The sequence below is a fragment of the Arachis stenosperma genome, chromosome 10 (genome assembly GCF_014773155.1).
Source record: "Arachis stenosperma cultivar V10309 chromosome 10, arast.V10309.gnm1.PFL2, whole genome shotgun sequence".
Taxonomy (NCBI): Eukaryota; Viridiplantae; Streptophyta; class Magnoliopsida; order Fabales; family Fabaceae; genus Arachis; species Arachis stenosperma.
Genome location: NC_080386.1, coordinates 21,446,979 through 21,454,364, shown reverse-complemented (window position 1 = coordinate 21,454,364; position 7,386 = coordinate 21,446,979).

The following is a 7,386-nucleotide window of genomic DNA, read 5'->3' as shown; positions in this document are numbered from 1 at the left end:
AGAAACTAAGGAGATGACCAGCGAACACCGATGCGGATGCATGGCACACGCGACCGCACGAAATGGAGAAAATCGCAGTGACGTGTTTGCGTGCTTGACGCGAACGCGTGGATTGGAGTCTGCACAAATGACGCGAACGTGTGGACGACGTGTACGCGTGGTAAGAAAAAAATGCTGAATGACGCGCAAGCGTGGATGACGCGTACGCGTGACATGCGCGATCTGCAGAATTAACAGAACACACTGGGGGCAAGTTCGAGCCGCATTTTGACCCCGTTTTTGGCCCAAAAACACAAAATAAATCCAGGAAACATGCAGAGACTTAGGATACGGAGAATAAGCGGATAATTAACAATTTTAGGATTAGATGTAGTTTCTAGAGAGAGAGAGAGAGGCTCTCTCCTCTCTCTTAGGTTTTAGGATTTTAGGATTAGCTTTTCTTATTTAGTTTTCTCGTATACTTTTAATTCTTCTAGTACTTTACTTTATTTACTTTCCCTTGTTGATTACTTTATGTTACTATTTGGTTTATGAATTCTCATATTTAATTTGATTTCTCTATTTATTGCAATTTGAGGTACTTCATATTTATTATTTTAATTTAGCTTTTTACACTCTTAGCTTTGGTTGTGTAATTGGTGACTCTTGAGTTATCAAACTCAGCTGATGATTGAAAATTGGAATTCTTTGCTGATTGATTTGAATTCTCTTAACTCTAGTCTTTTCTTAGGAATTGACTAGGACTTGAGGAATCAAATTGATTTATCCACTTAACATACCTTCATAGTTAGAGGTTGACCATGTGGGAGCAAAAGCCAATTCTCATCACAATTGATACGGATAACTAGGATAGGACTTCCAATTCTCATACCTTGCCAAGAGCTTTATTAGTTATTAATTTAATTTCTTGCAATTTACTTTTCTTGTTCAACCTATTTAAAAACCCCAAAAAAGATACTTTTTCCATAACTAATAATAAGAACACCTCTCTGTAATTCCTTGAGAAGACGACCCGAGGTTTGAATACTTCGGTTATCAATTTTATTAGGTGTTTGTTACTTGTGACAACCAAAACTTTTGCACGAAAGGATTCTCTATTGGTTTAGAAACTATACTTACAACGCGATTATATTTGTGAATTTCTTTACCGATAGAAATCCGCTCGTCAAAATGGCGCCGTTGCCGGAAAATTACAAACGTGTGCCTTATTATTGGTTATTGTAAATAGTTTTTCTTTTGCTTGTTTATTTATTTTTGGTTTTAATTTTTATTAGCTACTATGAATTCTCACCCCTGTCGCTATGAGTTTGGTTCCAATGTTGTTTTAGGGAATGGACGCTATAATGAGAACATGCACCAAGGATGGAATAATCAAAGATGGGAGGAGCCACAAGGATTTGATCAATCCTCTTGGTAACAACCTCCTCCAATGGACTATCAACAACCATTCTGTGATGCATATCAAGGCAATGGCTATGGTGAGCACTCTTTTGATTATCAACAACCACCACCATATGCTTATGAACCGCCTCCCCAACCTACCTTTGGACCACCATACTCACAAGCCTCCTACAACCAAACACTCCCATATGACCTTAATCCTTATCCACCATATCAACCACCCTATGAGCCATATGAGCCATACATAGATCCACCCCAATTCCAACCTAATTACTCCCAAGGACCACCACCTCCATATACACCACATCCATATCCATCAATCCAAGAGCCTTATGATCCTACTTATGATATCCGAGCAGAACAAGAGTCAAGGGATCGTCTCAAAGAAACAATGGATCAATTTCAAGCAACCCTACGTCAGTTGGACCGAGCGGTAAATTGAATAGCACCCGAAGCTTTCATGAATAAAGAATCTCAAATTGAGAACAAGGAATTAAAGCGTGCTGTGCAACAAGTGAAAAAGATGGAGAGTGATGAACCACCACATTCTTATTATGATGAATCACCCTCTTATCATAAACCTTTTCTCCCAATTAATGAGCCCTCACATCCAGCTCAACCTTCAATGCATGGCACTATTGGTGTTCTTCTTCAAGGGCAAAGAGAGATGAAATGGGGAGTATTAGAATTCGTGACTGCCTTGACCGAGGTAGTAAACCGATTAGCTTTCCAACATTTGAACACTCAAAGTACTCCCATGGCTACATGTGAAGAATCAAAAGAAGAGCGTAGCATGAAGGAGACACTAGAAACTCCGGTGGACAATGAGGAAGATGGCTTTGTATTGGAACAAGTGGAGAAAGCCATAATAGTTGAAGAAGAAGAAGTGGTTGAAGATTTAGGAGATGCTGAACCTCCATAGGAATGTAGAATTGTAGAGCACCCCTCCAGTAAGATTGAAATTGATTTCAAGAAGGCCAGTGCACAACCTCCATGGCATATTCCTTATGAAGACTTGGATGGGATAGATCAAGAAGTAAGTTCCCTTGGTAATAAGGATCATGCATCAAGTCCTCCCAGTAATAAAACTACATCCGCAATTGAACTTCTTGAATATGAAGACTCTTCTCTGATTGAGTCTGAGAATGATGTAGAAGCGGAAATCCTTAGAAAAGGGCGGATGAGAGTTGAGTACGCTTTGTCAAGAACATTGGAAACTTCTCCACCTAGGTTGCCGTCTACTCCTTCACTTGAGTGGGTAAAACTTATCTCTGTTTGTTTTCCTATCCCACTTGAGTACGGTATTCTTGAAATGGATGGCCAACTCAGGATGCTTTGTGGCATAAAGCGTAAGAGGAGACTGTTCAGTGGTTGGAGTTTCAAATCAAGACTCATCAAGGTTGATATTTCAAGAGTCAGATGTAAGGACTCAACTGGTGATAATTTGGTTAGATCTAAAAGAAGAGTTTGGTACTCCGTAGAGAATTCAAAGTGCTTGCCACCCGGATGGAACCATGATTATCAACTTGAAGACGGGTGTAGAATCAAGATTTGGGATCCCAACATACAAGAAGATCAAATTTGGGAGCTCAAAGCTTGTGAAGAACTCCATCAAAGCTTGAGAAATTTACTTGGTATTGATAGAGCTTATTGGAAGTCCAAGCATTGGTGGAAGTTTCAGGATGAGTTCAAGCACAAGTCACCATGACAAGGAGCTCGCCAAACGTCCAACTTAAGGACTATAACTAAAAGTGCTAGGTGGGAGACAACCTACCATGGTATGATCGTTCCTTTTTCAATTATAATTTTTATTTAGTTTTGTTTGTTTTTGAATTTTATTTTATTTTATTTCATTGAACCTAGAATTATTCATAACATCCGCATTAGCATTGCATTTTGCATACTGCATTAAGAAAAAGAGGGGAAGCATGTGGTGGACGAAATTGTGATCACATCAATGTAGTACTCTTTGTTATTGTGTGGAATCATTATTGTGGCTCTTTGCTATGTGTGGACACAACTCCGTTCAACTTAACCAGCAAGTGTACTGGGTCATCCAAGTAATACCTTACGTGAGTAAGGGTCGATCCCACAGAGATTGTTGGTATGAAGCAAGCTATGGTCATCTTGTAAATCTCAGTTAGGCAGATTAAATGGTTTATGATAAGTTCAAAAATAAATAATAAACATAAAATAAAATAGGATAGAAATACTTATGTGAATCAATAGTGGGAATTTCAGATAGGTGTATGGAGATGCTGTGCTCCTCTTGAATCTCTACTTTTTTTATTACATTCATCCAATTTCTTCTTACTCCTTTCCATGGCAAGCTGTATGTAGGGCATCACCGTTGTCAATGGCTACATCCCATCCTCTCAGTGAAAATGGTCCTATGCTCTGTCACAGCACGGCTAATCATCTGTCGGTTCTCAATCAGGTTGGAATAGAATCCCTTGATTCTTTTGCGTCTGTCACTAACGCCCAGCCTTCAGGAGTTTGAAGCTCGTCACAGTCATTCAATCTCAGAATCTTACTCGGAATACCACAGACAAGGTTAGACTTTCCGGATTCCCAGAATCCTACTCGGAATACCACAGACAAGGTTAGACTTTCCGGATTCCCATGAATGCTGCCATCTATCTAGCTTATACCACGAAGATTCTGTTGGAGAATCTAAGAGATATGCGCTCGGCCTAAGGTAGAACGGAAGTGGTTGTCAGTCACGCGCGTTCATAGGTGAGAATGATGATGAGTGTCACAGATCATCACATTCATCAATTTGAAGTGCAACGTATATCTTAGAATAAGAATAAAAGAGAATTGAATAGAAAATAATAGTAATTATATTGAAACTTGAGGTACAGCAGAGCTCCACACCCTTAATCTATGGTGTGTAAAAACTCCACCGTTGAAAATACATAAGTGAAAGGTTCAGGCATGGCCGAATGGCCAGCCCCCATGGTCTAAGGACTAGGCGTCTAAAGATATCTAATATACTAGTAAAAAGTTCTATTTATAATAAACTAGCTACTAGGGTTTACATGAGTAAGTAATTGATGCATAAATCCACTTCTGGGGCCCACTTGGTGTATGCTAGGGCTAAGCTTGATCTATCCACGAGCTGAGGCTTTTATTGGAGTTGAACGCCAAGTTGTAACGTGTTTTGGGCGTTCAACTCCGGGTCGTGACGTATTTCTGGCGTTTTACTCCAGACAGCAACATGGAGCTCGCGTTGAGAGCCAGTTTACGTCGTCAATTCCAGAATAAAGTATGGACTATTATATATTGCTGGAAAGCTCTGAATGTCTACTTTCCAACGCTTTTGAGAGCGCGCCATTTGAAGTTCTGTAGCTCCATAAAATCCATTTCGAGTGCAGGAAGGTCAGATTCCAACAGCATCAGCAGTCCTTTGTCAGCCTCCTATCAGAGTTTTGCTCAAGTCCCTCAATTTCAGCCAGAAATTACCTGAAATCATAGAAAAACACAAAAACTCATAGTAAAGTCTAGAAATGTGAATTTAACATAAAAACTAATGAAAACATCCCTAAAAGTAGCTTGAACTTACTAAAAACTACCTAAAAACAATGCCAAAAAGCGTATAAATTATCCGCTCATCACAACACCAAACTTAAATTGTTGCTTGTCCCCAAGCAACTGAAAATCAATTAGGATAAAAAGAAGAGAATATACTATAAATTCAGAATATCAATGAATATTAGTTCTAATTAGATGAGCGGGACTTGTAGCTTTTTGCCTCTGAATAGTTTTGGCATCTCACTTTTTCCTTTGAAGTTTAGAATGATTGGCTTCTCTAGGAACTTAGAATTTCGGATAGTGTTATTGATTCTCCTAGTTAAGTATGTTGATTCTTGAACACAGCTACTTTTATGAGTCTTGGCCGTGGCCCTAAGCATTTTGTTTTCCAGTATTACCACCGGATACATAAATGCCACAGACACATAACTGGGTGAACCTTTTCAGATTGTGACTTAGCTTTGCTAAAGTCCCCAGTTAGTGGTGTCCAGAGCTCTTAAGCACACTCTTTTTGCTTTGGATCATGACTTTAACCACTCAGTCTCAAGCTTTTCACTTGGACCTTCATGACACAAGCACATGGTTAGGGACAGCTTGATTTAGCCGCTTAGGCCTGGATTTTATTTCCTTGGGCCCTCCTATCCATTGATGCTCAAAGCCTTGGATCCTTTTTACCCTTGCCTTTTGGTTTTAAGGGCTATTGGCTTTTTCTGCTTGCTTTTTTTCTTTTTCTTTCTATTTTTTTTGCCATTTTTTTTCTCTTTTTTTTTTCGCAAGCTTTTTACTTTTCACTGCTTTTTCTTGCTTCAAGAATCAATTTCATTGATTTTTCAGATCATCAATAACATTTCTCTTTGTTCATCATTCTTTCAAGAGCCAATAATTTTAACATTCATAAACAACAAGATCAAAATCATGCACTGTTCAAGCATTCATTCAGAAAACAAAAAGTATTGTCACCACATCAATATAATTAAACTAAATTCAAGGATAAATTCAAAATTCATGTACTTCTTGTTCTTTTTGAATTAGAAACATTTTTCATTTAAGAAAGGTGAAGGATTAATGGAATTATTCATAGCTTTAAGACATAGTTACTAAATGATCATGAAGTAGAGACACAAAACATAAATGAACACAACATAAAAACCGAAAAGCAGAAAGAAATAAGAACAAGGAATGAATCCACCTTAGTGAGGGTGGCGCCTTCTTGAAGAACCAATGGTGCTCTTTGAGCTCCTTTATGTCTCTTCCTTGCTTCTGTTGGATGATCCCTAGTAATTTTGGTATTCCTATCCTTAGTTGCTTCCAATGATTATGTGGAGGAACATGTATCCCCTGAGGTATCTTTAGGGATCTCTTGATTTGCAGTCAAATATTCTACCACTGAGCTATAAACCCTTTAGATGAGTCTTTCCATCTCCCGTGACTCAAAGGTGGACTCTTTTGTCTTCCCTTTTCTCTTCTCTTTCTCTCTCTTTTTTTTTTTGAGGTTTTTCTGGCCTTAGGTGCCATTAATGATAATGGAAAAGCAAAAAAGCTATGCTTTTACCACACCAAACTTAAAATGTTGCTCGCCCTCGAGCAAAAGAAGAAAGAATAGAAGAAGGAGAAGAAGATATGGAGGAGAGGGAGAGATGGTTGTGTTTCGGCCATGTAGGGTGGGTTGGGTGGGAAGGATGGATGGATGTGAGTGGTGAAGAGGTGATGGGGAAGAGAGATGAAGTTGTTGGGAAGTGTGATATGGGGAAGAGTGTTATAGGATTAGGAGGTAAGGTGGGAATATGTTAGGTGGGGATCCTGTGGGGTCCACAGATCCTGAGATGATCCTGTGGGGTCCACAGATCCTGAGGTGATCCTGTGGGGTCCACAGATCCTGAGGTGTCAAGGAATTACATCCCTGCACCAAATAGGCATGTAAAATGCCTTTGCATACCATTCTGGCGTTTAAACGCCGAAGTGATGCACGTTTTGGGCATTCAACGCCCATGTGTAGCATGTTTCTGGCGTTGAACGCCAGTTCCATGCTTGTTACTGGCGTTCAGCGCTAGATTCATGCTCTGTTCTGGCGTTGAACGCCAGCCAGATGCTCCTTACTGGCGTTGAACGCCAGTCTGTCTTCCCTCCAGGGTGTGATTTTTCTTCTGCTATTTTTTTATTCTGTTTTTAATTTTTATATTTTTTTCGTGACTCCACATGATCATGTACCTAATAAAACACAAAATAACAATAAAATAAAATTAAAATTAGATAAATAAAAATTGGGTTGCCTCCCAACAAGCGCTCTTTTAATGTCATTAGCTTGACAGTGGGCTCTCATGGAGCCACAAGGTGATCAGGTCAATGTTGTATAGTCCCAACACCAAACTTAGAGTTTGGATATGGGGTCTTAACACCAAACTTAGTGTTTGGTTGTGGCCTCCCAACACCAAACTTAGAGTTTGACTGTGG